This window comes from Osmerus eperlanus, chromosome 7 (assembly GCF_963692335.1).
Source record: "Osmerus eperlanus chromosome 7, fOsmEpe2.1, whole genome shotgun sequence".
Lineage (NCBI taxonomy): Eukaryota > Metazoa > Chordata > Actinopteri > Osmeriformes > Osmeridae > Osmerus > Osmerus eperlanus.
In genome coordinates, this window is record NC_085024.1 from 9,457,301 (window position 1) to 9,475,504 (window position 18,204).

The 18,204-nt window shown below is 41.3% G+C and overlaps 1 long non-coding RNA gene across 1 annotated transcript in view; it reads right to left on the reverse strand.

Moving 5' to 3' along the window:
- Positions 1 to 4,102: 4,102 nt before the first annotated feature.
- The window catches only part of LOC134022940 (uncharacterized), a 73,250-nt gene continuing 59,148 nt past the window's right edge, over positions 4,103 to 18,204 (reverse strand). The window contains exon 3 of the long non-coding RNA XR_009930719.1: positions 4,103 to 4,422. This is a non-coding gene — a long non-coding RNA (uncharacterized LOC134022940). The remainder of the gene's footprint in view (positions 4,423 to 18,204) is intronic.

An 18,204-nucleotide genomic window follows, 5' to 3' on the forward strand; every position in this document is an offset into this window, starting at 1 on the left:
TTTCCCTTTCGTTAATCTGCGCTTTGTTTTGTTTTGGTATTTTGCACACGGCACGAGCACAATTGGCTGCCGAACTACAAACTCTGCCATAGCCTACTTTGTCGGTGTTATTAGTCAAAATGGCAAAGAAATCTGTGGTATGGCAGCATTTCATTAAAGTACATTTACAAAGTACCGGGTGACTTGAAAAACGTTGAATGCAAACTCTGCCAACAACGGTTTATTTTTCATAGTTCGATGTAGAATATGATGTAGCCTACCACCTGAAAAACGTAAGTTGGCCTAGCTCTACTTCGCTCATGCTAACGCGCTGGTTTGAAAAATGAATGCCTATTATAAGAATCACATCCAAATCGAATGACATCTTCTCCGGCCAAGACAACAACCTCTTAGTGATGTGTCGTTCGTGAACGATTCGTTCATTTTGAACGAATCCTTACAAGGACGCGGGAGTAACGAGTCCTCTCAAAGAGTGATTCGTTCATTTTCTCGTGGCCGCGCATCGGGACTGTTGCATAGGCTCGTCCAAGTAAACAGAAATGATTGTTCATTTCCCGACTCGGTCTTCGGGTACGAGTCTTTGGATCATTTTTCACGTGACCTGCATAGGCTCTGTACTGGTAGCGAGAGGAAACTCTAGAGGGAACGATTCGTTCATTTCCCAACTCGGTCTTTTCTACGAGTCTTTGGATCATTTTTCACGTGACCTGCATAGGCTCTGTAGTGGTAGCTAGAGAAAACACTAGAGGGAACGATTCGTTCATTTCCCGACTCGGTCTTTCTACGAGTCTTTGGATCATTTTTCACGTGACCTGCATAGGCTCTGTACTGGTAGCTGGAGGAAACGAACGATTCATTCATTTCCCGACTCGGTCTTTCTACGAGTCTTTGGATCATTTTTCACGTGACCTGCATAGGCTCTGTACTGGAGGAAACAAACGATTCGTTCATTTCCCGACTCGGTCTTTCTAAGAGTCTTTGGATCCTTTTTTCACGTGACCCGCATTGTATTTTTTAGTAGAGGAAACAGTTTCCTCATTCCCTTTCGTGTGGCCGCTGTTTTAGTAAGACGTGAATGATATTCGCTCAAGTCATCATACTGACTGGTTTTGTTATTTTCACTTTACATTTACACTTACAGTTTAGTGCAGTGTAATTGTTTGCCGTGATAATTAAATGCTGGTGTGATAATAAATGACCAAATCATACAAACTGTCATGATACATTATTTTAATGTAATGCAGGAATTTCTTTTAAAATAGTATCTGCTGGTGCACATGTCATGCACTAACCTACATGAGAATATGATACGTGTTTGCAGTGGATGGATAGCCCCCCCCCCCCCCCCCCGTTGAAATGAACGAATGACTCGAAAAAAGATTCGTTAATTTTACTGAACGAGATTCAAAGAACCGAATCAGTAAAATGATCCGAACTTCCCATCACTACAACCTCTTTCTCTGTTGCACCGTTCCCCACTCAGCTTCTACGTAAGTTCGCATGCTGCACGTTTTCAGGCAGTGATCAGCGCGCTCTGATGATTTGCATGTTAAACAAACAATATTTTTAATTTGTAGTACATTGTAAGAGATATTACATAATAACCAATCAGGCATTTTGTATTATATCGGCATTCGGTAACAACAGGAGTGGTGACACAAGACTTATTATTAGTAATTAGCTTATTTTATAGCGGCTGAATCTGGAATGTCCAGCAGCTACATCAAATCAAAAATCAAATTTATTTGTATAGCCCTTTTTACACGCAAGCATGTCACAGAGGGCTTCACATATGCCCATAGAACTGCCCCTCAACCAACCTAAACCCTCAAGGAAGACAAGGAAAAACTCCCAAAAAACTCTCAACAGGAGAAAAAAATGGAAGAAACCTTGGGAGGAGCAATTCAGAGAGGGATCCCCTCCTCCAGAGACGGTTGGTGAGAGAGAGGAGCAGAACACAGGCTAAACATAGTCATACAGTGTCGATGGGTTTTTAAAACACCAAAATCCATTGTTCAACTTTATAGATGTAGGACAGGACCGGGAGACTCGCGACCAGGTCCAGCGTTGGCTGACCAACGACCAGGCAGGTGCTGACAACTCAAACCCCCCACACCACAAGGGATGTGTGTGGGAGGGGACAGAGAGAGGAGAGCAGGGATTAGAGAATGCCAGGAGCAGCTAACAGTTACAGTCATAATAGAATGAGATCCCCACCGGTCAAGTGTGGACTGGTGCAGCAATTTAACAGAGCAAAAAAGGGGAATTTGATGCAACCCCACACACCAAGACAGCGACAGCCCCCCTCATTTGGAACATGAAATCTGTTCCAGGGGAAGAGAACTCTAAAATAAGTTATACTTATAGAATAAGGATGGAAACAACCCGTCCCCCGTTGCCTCCAACTAGTAACATACTTACCTTTAACAGTCGTAGAATTGACTAAACAATAACGTTTTTAACCTCATTTTAAATGTCGAAACAGTATCAGACTCCTTAATTGAGACGGGTAATTTGTTCCAGAGAAGAGGTGCTCTATATGAGAACGCCCTACCTCCAGCTGTTTTTTTCTTAATTTTGGGAACCACCAGATAGCCGGCATCTTGAGATCTAAGTGTCCTTGCGGGGCAATAGGGTGCAAGGAGACCGGAGAGGTACAGTGGTGCCAATCCATGCAGAGATTTGTAGGTTAGTAGTAGAACGTTGAAGTCAGCTCTGGCTTGGATAGGGAGCCAGTGTAGAGAGACAAGAGTAGATGTTATGTGATCAAACTTTCTTGTTCTGGTCAATAGTCTAGCAGCAGCATTTTGCACCCGCTGTAAATTTTTTAGGTGGGTAATTGGGAGGCCAGAGAACAACACATTGCAATAGTCCAATCGGGACGTAACAAATGCATGTATTAGTTTTTCGGCATCATCCTTTGAGAGAAAGTTTCGTATTTTGGCAATATTACGTAGATGGAAAAATGCAGTTCTGGTAATTTGCTTAATATGGTACTCAAACGAAAGGTCTGGGTCCATTGTGACTCCTAAATTTTTTACTAGCTGGCTTTGAGAGACTTTGACGCCGTCTAGGTCTAATGTCAGATTGGAACATTTATTTCTATATTTTTTAGGACCGAAAATTTGAACGTCGGTTTTATCCGAATTTAGAAGAAGGAAATTTGCAGTCATCCAAGCTCTCAACCTAGAAACACATTTTTCCATAGCATGTGGAAATTCTCCAGACTTTATAGACATATATAGCTGAGTATCATCTGCATAACAGTGAAAATTTACCCCAGAGCTTCTAATTATGTTTCCTAAAGGCAGCATATAGAGAGAAAATAACAGAGGGCCTAGAACTGAACCCTGTGGTACTCCGTATTTTACAGAGGAGCTCCTGGATGAGCAGCCATCATAGTGGACATATTGTGATCTATCAGATAGATACGATCTAAACCACTGAAGTGACGTACCAGAAATCCCAACATAGTTCTCCATACGTTCCAAGAGAATCTCATGATCCACCGTGTCAAAAGCTGCACTTAGGTCTAGAAGAACCAGGACAGAGATAGAACCCGCGTCAGAGGCTAACAGTAGATCATTGACTACCTTGGCTAATGCAGTTTCAGTGCTGTGGTGGAGACTAAATCCAGACTGGAGAGGTTCATAAAGCTGATTTGAGGAGAGGTGCTCAGTGAGCTGTTGTGCCACAGCCTTCTCTAAAATTTTGGAAAGAAATGGCAAATTTGAAATTGGCCTGTAGTTGCTAAGACAACCTGGATCCAGGTTTGTTTTTTTAAGAAGGGGCTTAATAATAGCTTGTTTGAAATCGTTGGGGACTTGGCCAATTACAATAGATTCATTAATAATACTAAGCATGGGTGGTCCAATAATAGGGAGAAGTTCCCTACAGAGTTTAGCAGGGAGGGGATCAAGAAGGCAGCTAGTGGGTTTCGAGGAGTCTATCAGCTCGATGAACGCTTCCATAGAAATAGGGTTAAAGTGAGTGAGAGCCTCAACATGCAGCATGCTTGGTATAGGGGAAAGTTCAGTGTTGATGGCCACACTCGGGACAAACTACAAACTCCTCCAGGACTAGTCCTGGAGGAGTTTGTAGTTTGTCCCTTATTGCATAGATTTTTTGGTCAAAGAAATCTAAGAAATCATTGGGAGAGAAATCTGAACTAACACAGAGTGTACTTTTCTTAGTGAGATTTGCAACAGTATCAAATAGGAACTTAGTGTTGTGTTTGTTCTTACTAATCAACCTAGAGAAATAATCTGATCTGGACCTGATGAGGACTTGCTTGTACTCCATTAGGCTGTCCTTCCAGGCCAGGCGGAAAACCTCCAATTTAGTGGTACGCCACTTATGTTCTAGTTTTCTAGTGGACCTCTTAAGAGTGCGGGTTTCCTCTGAATACCATGGAGCCAGTTTCTTGTCCTTTCTTTTCCTTGGTTTGAGAGGGGCAACAGAGTCTAGGGATAGCTGAAGAACCAAATTCAGATCCCTCGTTTTAGTATTTAATGATTTATTTGGGATGTCAAGGACTTCTAGTGCAGCGGGTAGAATATTAGCCAGTTCCAGAGCTGTGTTTGGGGTTATGCAGCAGCTAGTAGAAATATTCTTAGTGCCTCCAAGGCTCTGGCAGAGGTCCATTTTGAAGGTCACCAGGCAATGGTCTGATAATATAGGATTGTGGGGGTGGACAATGACGTCACTAATCTTGATTCCCCGCGTGAGAACTAAATCCAATGTATGCGAGTGAAGATGGGTAGGTTTACATTGAGACAGATCGGGAAAATGTTTGTACATTTATGTTTGTCTAGTTATCAATCTCCCTTCTTACGTATGTATTTCTTTCATATTATCTCTTGGAGGAGGGGATCCCTCTCTGAATTGCTCCTCCCAAGGTTTCTTCCATTTTTTTCTCCTGTTGAGAGTTTTTTGGGAGTTTTTCCTTGTCTTCCTTGAGGGTTTAGGTTGGTTGAGGGGCAGTTCTATGGGCATATGTGAAGCCCTCTGTGACATGCTTGCATGTAAAAAGGGCTATACAAATAAATTTGATTTGATTTGATTTAAAACACTGAGGGAAAACATCACACAAAAGGGTTTGATGAAAAACATTGTGACATTTATAGAAAAAAAACGTTTCAAATTTCGATTAGTCGATTTTCAGAAGTGTTTAGTCGAGTCTTGGTCGACCAAAGAAAATCTTAGTCGGGGACAGCCCTACACTGCACTATCTATAATTCCAGAAATCTGTGTGTGTCACCAACATCATCACGGGCACTACCCTATCTATAATGTAATACTAATCCTGACACTTATTCTAACCCTAACCCTCCTGGTAAACCCTAGAAATAGCACTTGAACCTGTGAGGACCAGGAAATTGTATGCAGTCTTTTTGGCCAAAGTTAAATATTTCCTTAATTGGGTGTGCTCAAGCCTTCGGCGAGAGCACAACCTTTGTTCTCTCACATATATATTATTGTGAGAATGCTGTTAAGCATTCTCACTATTGTTTTCCTGTTTCTCTTTATTATTGTGAGAATGCTGTTAAGCATTCTCACTATTGTTTTCCTGTTTCTCTTTATTGTGAGAATGCTGTTAAGCATTCTCACTATTGTTTTCCTGTTTCTCTTTATTGTGAGAATGCTGTTAAGCATTCTCACTATTGTTTTCCTGTTTCTCTTTATTATTGTGAGAATGCTGTTAAGCATTCTCACTATTGTTTTCCTGTTTCTCTTTATTGTGAGAATGCTGTTAAGCATTCTCACTATTGCTTTTCAACTTCTCAGTTCTTCCGCCGTTTTTTGGCCTTTAACTCGTTCTGCATACTTTAACCGATTCCTACAACTTTTGTATCAAAACGTTCAGCTCCTTCAGGAGATGATGGCTATGACTTTTGGTATTTCTCACTTTTATACTTTTTAAGACATTAAGGTTTTTGTGCAAATTATTCTTCCATTAAAAGTAATGGTAAATCCTTTCAAATCATTAAAAAGCTTCCTCCTCTTTCAAACGTAACTACTTCAGCTTACTTTCAGCTAGAGACACCATTCAACCTTTAAAATGTTCACAAGACATTCAGCTATTCCCAAATGATTCAGCTTTTTCAAATGTTCAGCCAATTTTGAATTATGACAGTTTGAAATACATTAAAATGTTTGCTCCTTCTTGATTTTTATGAACGAGCAGCAAGCAGAGTGGCACACTCTGCTTGCTGCTCTTTTTCTGATATTCAACTAATTTGTCAAACAAATTCCTCTAACGTTCATATAGTTTAACTTACAGAAACAAGTTATACCTTAAAATGTAGGAAAAATTGTCCTCTTTCAGCCAATGTAACTACTAAAGAGCTCACATTTACAGATTTTCAGCTATGAGCCTTGAAGCGAGAGCAGCCTTTCAAATTCTCTCACTAACTTCAATGGAGAGGTGAGTAAAATCAGTCAGAGAAAGCAAGAAGGAACAAGATTTTGAAACTGCCGATAGAGTCGTATTTCTGACCGCACAGACATATAAAGGACATCTCTGGGTTCGGCAGAGTCTTGGGTCTCGGAAAATATCCTTATATTTTGGATTGGACGTATAGTTTTGCGTCTAGGTCAACTTGTTTGAGGTGTGGATGCTAGGTAAATGTTCGTTTTTCTCTCTGCCTAGCTCGTTAGCTATCACAGCTGCGCCATCACCGTGGCAACCAAACAAACAAGCACCAGGAAAGCAAAAGGAACACGTTTTTGAAACTGCAGGTAGAGTCGTATTTCTGACTGCACAGACATATAAAGAATATCTCTGGTTTCGGCAGAGTCTTGGGTCTCGGAAAATATCCTTATATTTTGGATTGGACGTACAGTTTTGCGTCTAGGTTATCTTGTTTGAGGTGTGGATTCTAGCTACATTTCTCTTATTCTATGCCCTCAGCGCGTTAGCAATCATAGCTGCACCATCACCGTAACGACAGACACGCACCACTCAGTCTCTCACACAGGTGATTGGTACGTTTACTTGACCATGAGAAACACGCAGAGGTGGGACCAAGTCATTTTTTTGCAAGTCCCAAGTAAGTCTCAAGTCTTTGCCCTCAAGTCCCGAGTCAAGTCCCAAGTCAAGACAGGCAAGTCCCGAGTCAAGTCCAAAGTCAAGACTGACAAGTCTCAAGTCAAGTCCAAGTCCTGCAGTTTGAGTTTCGAGTCATAGCAAGTCCTTTTGATCACAGAGTAATAATATATTTACACAGATATGACCAGTATGTTTTTAACATCTGTATTTATTTATTATAAGTACAAGTATAACTTGTATAAGTGCAATTGAAATTGCAGAAAAAAATTGTGCTGACATTGCACTATTAACCAGTCATTTCTCATATTTTGAAAAATAATATTCTTCATTTTAAACCACTCCTTTACAGAATGAACACCAATGAAAAAACAAGTGCAACTGTGATTATTTGTACAAAAGTGCTAACATTGTATTTTGCATTTTAACTAGTTCCACAGCAGTTTCTGTCCTGTATTTATCTCATCTCATTTATCACACCTCATATTGTCTGTGTGTGTGTGTCTACATTGAACAATGACAGGGTTGTGCTTTTTATATGTCAGGCCCTATGCTGCATTGCATTTGCAAAAGACCAAATTGGCCAAAAGTCTGTCAGTCATTTGTGCACGATGGGGACGTAGTATGATTCCACCATGGCTGAAAACTCGCTCCACTAGAGCACTGGAGGCAGGCACTGCCAGGACTCTGATGGCCACTCGGAACAGTGAAGGAAGAGTCTTCATGTTCAATGCCCAGAACAAAAGCGCGTTCTGTCCTTCGGCTATGTCAAGGTAGTGACTTAGCTGTAGTGCTGGAGTGGTCCCAACATCCTTCTTCTGCCTCTTACGGTATGCAGCAAACAGCCCTTCTCCTTCTCTAAGGTCCTCTTGCTCTTCTTCATCAACAAGAGGCACAGGTTGCTCAGTCTCTGCAGCATCATGCAAGATCAATTCTGGCAAAACGTGTAAAAACAATAGCATAAACAAAAGAGCCCTTATTAGTAATAGGTTATTACCATTTGTGTTGGTGATGCAGTGTGTTAGACTGAAATACTTAATTATTGTTGCAGTCAATTATATCAGATTATGTGGGAAAAAGGTACACTAGACTCAGTAACATTTACCTTTAACATGTTGTACCACCTCTGTCTTGGCGTCACGACTGACCAGGACATGGGGCTCCACCCACAACAGAGAAAAGGCTGGATCCAAGGCAGCTGCTTTGAGGTAGACTGGATCTGAAAAGGGGGCAGTGATCCCATCTTGTGTCCTGGCCATTTTCATGTTGATGAAGATTCCAAGAAATCTTTTGTTCAGGGATGCCTGGAGACTTCTGACCAGGCCACTCAGGAAACAGACTTGAGGCTTCATCTTCTCAAGGTGGTGGTTGAGGGACAAGATGGATGGAACAACAGCACTGATTGTGATGACCTTCTCCCCCTGTGTCAAATCAGTCGCTTCTCCAAATGGCTTCAAGATGTCCACCAACTCCTTCAGCAGATTCCACTCCCGTGCTGTGAATGACAACTCCCTGTGCCCAGCCTTTTCTAGAACAGCACCAAGCTTTAGATGATTGCACTGGAGAACTGCCTTCACTTGCCTCAGTGTTGAGTTCCATCTTGTGTTTACTGCAGCAGGGATGCCTTTCTGTTCCCCAAATTCAGCATCAAACACATCTTTGAATGTTGTGCTTGTGTGCAGCAGTGAGCTGAGTTTTGATAACTTTGAAAGAGAAGGAGATGCCACTTTTGTTTCTTTCAAACCATCTCCCACCACCAGCTGAAGAGTGTGCGCAAAACACTGCAAGCGCTGTTTCTTCGCCATAGCAACATCTACTGTTTGCTGATCTTCCAGGGTTAAGTCACACCAGAGCTCAGGGTCATCAAGATGATCTCCGTCATCGTCATCCTCTTGTTCACTGGGGAAGCACACAGTGAATGCTTTTCGCATGTTAGCAGCATTGTCACTAATAATGTAGTCCAGTTTATCTTTAATGTTGTATTCATCACATATTGCCTCAAATTGGTCTCAGATTCTTTCAGCTGTGTGTGAGCCTTTGAAGCGCTCACAGGCCAAGAGATTGGACTTTAGCTGTATCCTCTCTGCCTCTTTCTCTATCCAGTGCAGTGACACCAAGGAATCCCCTCATCTTTCGGTCAGACCAAATGTCCACAGTGACTGAAACATGGTCAGTGTTGCTCAATTGAGTTTTTAATTTTGAACGTATCTCTTCAGCGAGGTTCTCTGTTTTTGATGTCAGTGTTCTGCGACATACTGGGCTATACTTGCTATCAAGCACTGTCAGAAAGTGCCGAAAACTCTTGTTTTCCACAATAGACAGGGGCAAGTTGCAATCAATAATCAAGTCGGACATTATTGCATTGGTGATAGCTTTCTGCTTTGGATGGCTCATGCTGTAATGCCCTACACGATTGTCCAGGAATTGCGAAATTGAGGGCTGCTGTGGTTCATTTGGGATGCTTTTGTTCATCTGGTATTCTTCAAATCTGTAAGAGGTAGCGTTAAGCATATTAATGTTAATTAGTAGCGTCACACATATGTGATCGTTCGAAAGCGGGCCCCACAGAGTACCGTCACACATGTGTGATTCTGAACATTCCAACCGACTATTTTCCGATAGACAAAAACGATATGACAAACGCTATAGTATGGCTTCAAAATTTACAATTAGGATGCTAACAAGTAACACTAGCAGGTAGTATCATTGCTACGAGTATTATGCTAGGTTGCTAGGTAACGGAACCTAACTAAAGCTAGCTAGCTTCCGTTTTGAAAAAATAACTCACTCTGGTGGAAGCGTCGGTAATATTTAGAACTCCTCAATAGGTTATAACGGATGTCAGAAAATCCCTTATAGCCACAAATGAATTGTATTGAAACTACTCTTTATTACTCATATTATTATTATCAATCTTAACATTGTGTTAATATGAATTGTATTGTGTGTGTGGTAAACATCACGTTAGAGTTGCTGCTGTAGCAGATTACAGCACTGGTCATGTATTGTAAAACTTATTTTGGGATTTGTGAAGTTGGGTTGTATGAGGGACTACTGTACCGTTCTTTGTGCAACTTCAAATGTCGAACGAAGTTTGAAGTTGTTGCATCTCCGTCGGAAATCTTCGACCCGCATGTTTTGCAGACAGCAGTTCTTTTTTTGTTGACCACCTCATAATTTTTATAGCCGAACGAAACTACCTTTGGTATCATTTTTTCCAAAAACTGGCGCGTTGTTTGACAGTTTCTCTTATTGGTTTACCTGCAGTTGGATTGGATGGATGCTGTCGCTTCAAAACAACGTGGATCTAATTTGATTGGATGTTGTGCCGACCATAGATATATATGGTGCCGACAGCACGTACACACACACACACACTGACGCACACATACACAATGAAAGATACAGAGCGTTCCTTAGTAACATACTTTTTAATATTTGGGTTTTGGGGAAAGGAGCAAGTCTTATCAAGTCAGAAGGCTCAAGTCCAAGTGAAGTCACGAGTCATTGATGTTTAAGTCCAAGTCGAGTTGCAAGTCTCTTTACATTTTGTCAAGTCGAGTCTAAAGTCATCAAATTCATGACTCGAGTCTGACTCGAGTCCAAGTCATGTGACTCGAGTCCACACCTCTGGAAACACGATTACTAGCAATTGTCGGTTTATACCAATAATACGATTACTCCGTTTACATGTGTAATTAGTTATGCGATTACTCAATAAACGCATCTTCTTTTTTATTAATCGTTGTATGCTCCACGGCCAAAACTTGCACCATCATCCTTCTGCAACAAAGTGTCGCCGTGTCTTCCTGTATCGGCTCTACTGCTGTATGTTCCATTCCATCAACACATTGAATCCTACTAAGAAAGCCGAGTAAACACACTCAATGGTAGGCTACATCTGCTACTGCTATTACTATCCCAACTATAATTTCATCTGTTAAAACGATAATATTCTTGTTACGACTAGCTAGCCTACTTCTTCTTCTGTTTAACAGTTCAGCTTTCAGCTTCTCCCACATTGTAGGCTATTTTAGCTCTTAGCTTTGTTAAGATGATGCAGTTCAGCTTCCACACTGCCTCTTTTGTGTGACTCACACATTTTTGAAATTCATTTCAGCTTGCGGGTATTTTCTCATTTCTCACTTTTATACTTTTTAAAATATTAAGGTTTTTGTGCAAATTATTCTCCCTTTAAAAGTAATGGTAAATCCTTTCAAATCATTGTTGGAATGCTGCTCCAGCCCCTTTCAAAAATACCTTTCGGTTGCTTTGAAGCTTCAGCTTATAACTTTCTACTAAATTTTCACTATTTTCAGCTTTTTTAGCATGGTCAGCTATCCCCATTCAGGTTTTCAGCATTCTCACTGCTGTTTCGCAGGAACAGCCTTTTCTAGTTATTGTTTATTTTCGCCCCCCTAAGGATCAGTCAATATTTGGACTACATACACAACGGCGGTGTCAAAAGGTTCGTCTTGGTAGCGATTGCGTTGGTTGTATTTTTATTTACGTTCCGTTGCATGGTTTAAGTAGAAATTGCGTTTTTGTGGTGAAAAGTGAAGCTAACGGTGGCTAATTTGCTAGCCACAGTCACTGACGTTACTAACGTCACTACGTCACTAACTTCACGAAAACACGTGACTACCTGTAGCAGAACATTCGTTTCACGTCTGTTAACATGGGGGATAGCTAGGCTAACTATAGCTTTACTGCAAGGCAGCTGCAGGAACGCCACAAGCAAAGAGGCCAGGGTGATAACTATTTACTCATTTTAGTTTGTGATGTGAAACACAATTATGAAATGTAATGTACAATATTAGCTGATATTATTAAGGAAGGGGCCCACATCTACTTTTGGAAACGGTAGTCTACTATTTCACTGAAGCATTAGCATCATGACATTAGCCTCTGTTGCCCGGGCAACACATACTACAGTGGTCTATGATGTAGCGTTATCTGTTTTCAATCGTTAAAATAAACATTCCTCACATATACATTTTCGTTGTAGGGTTTATTCTGACATTAGTAAACGATTTGTTGGTGAAAAAACCATTACCTGTGGTTTCAAACCAGTGTAGCTCACTGCAACGCTGTAGCTTACGTGAGACACACTACAAAAACATCTAGCTTACACAACTGTAGGAAGTCAAACGGCGACAGAACATGTTCGGCACTCCCCTTACTTAAATCAAAAGTCTATCTAACTATTAACCTGAACTTCATTGCCACAGCCTAAACGTTATCAATCTGTTCATGAAAATAATTAATTTCAGCTTAAACCGTACAACGGAACGTTAAATCCAATTCAGCCAACGCAATCGCTACCAAGACGAACACAGCAGTAGTCTAGTACTGTACCGTAGTAGTACAATTTACCGGGCAGCTTCTCCACACAGGGCTATATCGCATTTTGCGTTGTTACTGACAATGATCGCTACCAGTGAGCTTTTTATGAATGAGCGATTTTCCACTAAATAAATGTCAAGCTTATTTACGTTTTGGGGGGCATATTTTCAGTTAGCAGATGGTACTGTTTGAATCGCGATTCCATCTTCTACTGCCGGGTAACGTCGTAGAATAATCTTCAAAGGGGGTTCTTTATTAATGAATGAATGCAATGAGTAGGCTAAATGCCTGAAAATATCATGAGAAGGGAAAAACTTAAAATAACGTTTAAGTCATAGAGATTAGGTCAATTTTTACACCGGTCTGCCCAATTTATTCGTTTTGTTTCAACGATGAGGCTGCCTCTTGCAGGGGAAATGAGAAGACATCTATTTCATTCTACACTTCACTCGTATTTCAGGTGTAAATGAGCAGCAAAAAAAAAAATGCTTTTAAATCTATGTCATCTTTATAAATAATAAGTATGCATTTTTATATAAAATATACAGAAATATCAGTTGTAAAAATGTCATTCAAAAACGGACCCCTGTGCAACCGACGCAAGCAAGCACACCCTACAATTTCCCCAGAAATTGTACCCTCTCTAGTTTACTATTCTTTTGGAGACTTCCGGTCCTTACAGCATATTTCATAGCCAGTACACACACACAAGGCTTAAAAAAAGGTCTGGATAAGTATTGTACACCAGGTAAGTATGTTGTTATTTGGAGTCCAAGCATCATTATGATTCTTTGTCTTCTTCTCGGGTCGCGGGGGTAGCAACCTAAGCAGGGAGGCCCAGACTTCCCTCTCCCCGGCCACTTCCACCAACTCTTCCTGGGGGACACCGAGGCGTTCCCAGGCCAGCCAAGAGACATAGTCCCTCCAGCGTGTCCTGGGTCTTCCCCGGGCCCTCTTCCCAGTGGGACGTGCCCAGAACACCTCACCAGAGAGGCGTCCAGGAGGCATCCTTATCAGATGCCCGAGCCACCTCAACTGGCCCCTCTCGACGCGGAGAAGCAGCGGTTCTACTCTGAGCCCCTCCCGGATGACCGAGCTTCTCACCTTATCTCTAAGAGAGAGCCCGGACACCCTGCGGAGAAAACTCATTTCGGCCGCTTGTATTAGCGATCCGCGTTCCGACCTTACGTTCATCACAACCGCAAGCTGTAGTATGATTTTGTCGGTAACAGTTATTAGCAATGCTAACGTATCCTGTATCTAGCACCTGCCTTTCTCCAGTTATTTCAAATAGATAATCTAGACAGGCGTTAGCAATAGGCCAGACTGCTATTTGTTTTCTGGCTATTTTTTTGGAAGCTTCCCTTCTAATGCCGACTACAGCTAGTCTAGCTAGAGTCATTTGCTAAGTAAAGTATATTGATGTGTTTAGAAACGTATTTAGCATTTTACCTATGCTAGATACAGGGGACGTTAGCATTGCTAATAACTGATACCGACAAAATCATACTGTAGCCTACTTACAGCTTGCGGTTGCGATGAGCGTACGGTCGGAACAGCACATCTTTTCAGGTTCAGTTTCTTAGCAAATCCTGCTTGAAATTGTCCAAGGTTGTCAAAACGGTCTTGGGTGAAATGTTCAGAGCAAATGAATAATTGAGTGTCGAACTTCGCCGGGATCTTCTCATAGACAAACAGCAGCCATGCTTGTCGAATGTTTGGCTCCTTGGGAAGACTATTAGTGTTAGCCTTCCCTGTACAGCCTGGAACACAGCATTTACGACCATGGTCCATTTTCAATATCCTTGTTATACTTCAAAACGTTATTATTTGTAATTGCTTAGAAGTAGCCTACACAGAGCAGCGCACAGCTAAACTAGCATGGGAGATCTACGCTACCTCGGACTGGGCAAGAACACCAGTGAGTGGGCTGGTCTGGATGTAAATTTTGGGGCGTGACAAAGATACAGACCAGAGCCAAAAAAGGCGGTCCCCGGACTGACGTCAGTCCAGTGGCTTTGTTGAAAAGCTAGCGTTTTACAGACAAATTTTTTCATTTTGAGATTTGCATAGGAAAGAGGTGTCAATGGACTTTGAGGTTCACTGTATGTTCATTTTACCCACCGAACTGTCGTTATTCAACTATGACAAGGTAAAATTGGTTTTGCAATCAATCACCCCTTTAAAGAATCAGCTATGGCTGGTGGTCCCACCGCTCAAGAGCGTCCGGTCCCAACACAAGCTCTTCTCCTGTCTGGCCCCCAATGGTGGAATCAACTCCCCACCTCCATCAGAGACACTGACTGTCTCCCCACCTTCAAGAAAAGGCTTAAGACGCACTTGTTCCGGGAGTAGAACAGTACTTAGGAATGATTTGCTGGACCTGATGTTAGTTTCCTCCAGGATCACAATGACTTATTGAGAGACTTGTTGCTCTTGTTGGTTAGTTGTAACTGATTAAAATGAATGTACTCGCTGTGAAATATTTTACTGTTGCTTACTTTTCTATAGGTACACTCTTGAACTTTTTGAAGTTCATGTTGTTTGATTGTAACTTGTTTAACTACATGCTCTTATGGTTCTTCCCTTTGGCACTTATTTGGTCTTTCACAATGTATGCTTCATGTTTTGGCTACCCGCAATGTTTGGGTCTTGTTGTTATGATCAGTGACCTATGCACTTTTGTTAAGCTCTCTCTTGGAAGTCGCTTTGGATAAAAGCGTCTGCTAAATGAATAAATGTAAATGTGATGTACTGTACGGTACCAGTGCAGCGACACAATATATGTAATTTTTACAATTCTACATGAGACCCCGTCAGCATTGCCACCTCTCGATCTTGCCCACACAGGGGTTCAAACTTGAGTCCTCTTACCAATGAATGCAACAACCGCCTCCATAAACACCACATTAACCAGCTATAGGCCATAAAAAAAGCTAGTTCTTAGATTGGCATGGGTGGGTGATGTTATTGAGAAGTGAATCTAAAACCATTAAGTTTCACCAACCATGCTACGAAGTGCATTGTTCAAGTTCAAGTCTTTTATTGTCAGATGTACAGAACAACACAGGGTCAGACTGGGCACTGAAATTCTTAGGACAAGACAACGCAAAGCAACCTAGTATAACATAACATGTCACATTGCAGTTGAGTAGAACGTAAACAGGAGACATATATGTATGCAGGAGGTTGTGGTTTAATGGATGTCCATCGGCAAAACAAAGAACAGCAAACAAACTGGTAACCCTTCCTTTTACAGTCCCTTAAGTACTAAGTATTTACGTAGAAAATAAAGGGTATGTTTTGTGTTTGGTTATGTTTAGGGTTTTATTCTGAAGAGTTTCTGTCATCAGTGAGTGGTTTCGACAGTTGGTTAACGGTGCATGAGCTAACTCCAGCAGCCGTCTTGCATTACTAGCTAGGTAGGTTAAGTCACAAAATAATAATGTCGCCTAATATTTGTTTGTCAAGCAAAAGTATAGCAATGCATATTAAATGATTGTATTTTGATCTTGTGCTAATCAAATGTATTTTGATAATAGTTAGGCTATAGCTAATGTTAGCACATTGCTAGACGGCTAGCTACCTCTAGTGCTAGTTAGCTAGCACAAGTAGCATTACAACAATTTAGCTCTATTATGTTAGCAGTCGCCATTGCTTGGTTGCTTGTCCACGTTGCTAACGTGAAATAACATTAAACCACATTTTCTTTAGCGCAAAATGTACTGTAGTTAGCTAGATCATTCGTTTAACTATGTTGTATTTATATAATTGTGTGATTATGATGTAGCACTAATGTATATTTTCATTTTATTATCTGTCTTGTAGTTCAGAGACTCCAGAGGATGTTGTCCACCGCTATCGTGGTCGGCACACCAGGGGGGTGTTCCATCAACGTCGATTAAGGAAAAGCGAGACTTATCTCGCCAAGTCTCACTTACTTTAGCGAGAGTTCCGTTCCATTAAGGTGGCTTATTTTAGTTCTAGCTACGTAACCAAGGTAACTTATACTTCGGAACTAGGTCTGATCCGTGTCAGGCTAAAAGTCAAGCTAAACTAAAATGTGTTGCAAATCATTTCAAACAGGCGGAAACAGAATCTCAAAAGACAGTTCCGTCGAGTAAATTCCTGCGCGCAAACCACTTTAGTCCGTGTTCGGAAACGTAAATTCAGACTTTTTGAAGTGCAGACATTAATGATTTAGCTACATGTTTACTTAATCTCCAAAAAATATATTAATTTAAATAAACAAGTTAAGAAATAATGTCACTTTAACTGTTTTCAAAAGCCATTGGTTAATTGACATAAAATAAGGACTTAAAAACTAAGCAGAGCGTCTAGACAAGTTACAATCAATTATGGCGTATCCGTTCTTTGACAACCCTGTGGTGGATGAAGGTGCTCAGATTATACAAAGAGCGTTTATCCCACCAGCCCCAAGGGTCTTCAGAGACAGAAGTAATGGTTCCCTGAGCAGTATCTGTGGAAGAAGTATAGCAGGCCCAGCATAGTTTATCTAGATAAATTTGGGAGTTAGGTGGCTGAGCGGTGAGGGAAGCGGGCTAGTAATCCGACGGTTGCCAGTTCGATTCCCGGTCATGCCAACTGACGTTGTGTCCTTGGGCAAGGCACTTCACCCTACTTGCCTCGGGGGAATGTCCCTGTACTTACTGTAAGTCGCTCTGGATAAGAGCGTCTGCTAAATGACTAAATGTAAATGTAAATTTAATTGTCATTCTTAAAAATAAAAAAAACATAAATATATATATATGAAATAACACTATAGCAACTCTTAAGGATGGCAATGAACACATAAGAGCAGCCTACCATCCTTTGTAGAAAGTAATAGAAAGGAGAGTAGACTATAATAGTAGAAAGGAGGGTAGTAGACTGCAGTCTATGTAGGTAGGCCTAGACTATGTAGTCTGCTGTAATCACACACAAGGAAGCAAACCCACTGTAGCCAAGCCTTGACACTGTTCAGTCTGTCTGCATCTGTCTATGTCTATGCATGTGGGACATTCTTGAACGGGCAACTATGCCAGGAAATATGAAGGGTATACCTTGCTCCAAAGCAGTACCTGAATATTATCATCAGTTTTTCAGGTAATCTTGAAACACAAAGAATCAAGGAGACTTTTTATTCAATTGTATAAAGTATTTTCATTGTTTAAAGTAGCCTATATGTTGACAAGCCTCTATATTACCTCTCCTCTGGCTTCCCCAATATTATAGGTGCAATATACTGTCCCCATGGGTGTATCCAGGCCCATTGGAAGACTCAGGGGGTGACTGCCTGGTGCCCCCATGGTTGAAAGTGTTTCTAAAATGCCCTCTAGAGTGGCAAAAATTAGACCAAGTGCCCTACTGTCTGCCATTCACATTGTGAAATATGCTTGAGTGCACAGGATGCCCCATGCAATAAATGACAGTGTGCCCTCTATAAATGTAAAAACATGTCTTCATGAGTTCCTTTATAGTATAGAAAATGTGATGCAGTACCCTATAAGGTGCCCTTACAATGGCCTAAATTGGACTGTTCCCATGCCCTTACTTCCAATGGAAAAAGGTGCTGTTATGAAGTGCCCTTTATGCTGCCCCTACATGAGTTGACAAGTTGTCTCCCTTGCCATGTTAATTGCGGCAACATCGCCCTTATTGGGGACAAAAAAAAATCAAAAAATAAATTTACGCTGCTGAAACAACACCTTTCTGCTGCTTTACGCTATACTTTTTGGGACATAACTCCTCTTTTCGACGATCGCCTGATCTGGGCTGCACAGTCTAAGCTTATTGAGGTTTAGCTTGAA